We start from the raw sequence: 945 nt of genomic DNA on the forward strand, positions 1-945 counted from the left end.
CTGTCCTTATCTAATAAAAGGAGTGAGACCCAGAACGTATCAGCCACTTCCACACTCAAACTTTCTATTACACAGTCCTTTTCTAGGTCTCTCAAACTTATCTTATACACTGGAGCTGAATAATCCCACAGGGTACAAACTAATTTTGTCTAACCTCCTTTTACAAGTGCTGTATATAGCCTTGCACCCCACTTTACGATATGTTGTTTATTGTCTTAGGACCTCGGTTCCAGTCTAATATCATGATTGATACATAAACATAGAAACAAATTCAAGTAGTAATAAGCACCGTTAAGAAAACAAGAACTGTGCTCACTTTGGCAGTACATATACTAAATTTGGAATGATACAAAGATTAGCATGGCTCCTAAACAAGTATGCCATACAAATTCCTGAAGTGTTCCATATTTTGGGGTGAAAAAAAGAGAGAGAGGCAAACCAAGAAACAGACTTAACTATAGAAAACAAACTGATGGTTAGCAGAGGGTTGTATGGTGAGGGGGATGGGGATTAAGGCGGGCACTTGCTGTGATGAGCACCATGTGTTGTATGTACGTGTTGAATCACTGTATTGCACACCTGAGACTAATATTACACTGTATGTTAACTGATAGGAATTTAAGTAAAAACTTAAAAAAAAGAAGAAAATAAAAGGAGAACCTAATGTAGAAGAAAGGAATAAGGAGGACAGCATTAGATGGTGTAGTCAGGGGAACATTTCAAAGGCATAGTATTTAGTAGGAACTTGATTGACAAGGAGAAAGCCATGCAAAGATCAGGGGTAGGTACATTCCAAATAGAGGATTAAAGATCCTGACAACAACATTGAATTCAATGGTTCAAAAAGCAGAAAGAAATCCTGTAGGGTTGGATCAAACCTAAGGGAAACAGGGCTTTGGGACAATGAACCCTCATGCATCAGAATCACGTGGAAGGTTTGTTATT

At 38.1% G+C, this 945-nt stretch overlaps 1 non-coding gene across 1 annotated transcript; it reads left to right on the forward strand.

The window, feature by feature from the left end:
- The first annotated feature begins 308 nt into the window (after positions 1–308).
- LOC131490641 (U6 spliceosomal RNA) lies at positions 309–412 on the forward strand. Its single transcript, XR_009251158.1, has one exon. It is a non-coding gene; the product is annotated as a U6 spliceosomal RNA (small nuclear RNA).
- The last annotated feature ends 533 nt before the right edge of the window (positions 413–945 follow it).

The sequence above is a fragment of the Neofelis nebulosa genome, chromosome 11 (genome assembly GCF_028018385.1).
Source record: "Neofelis nebulosa isolate mNeoNeb1 chromosome 11, mNeoNeb1.pri, whole genome shotgun sequence".
Classification (NCBI taxonomy): Eukaryota; Metazoa; Chordata; class Mammalia; order Carnivora; family Felidae; genus Neofelis; species Neofelis nebulosa.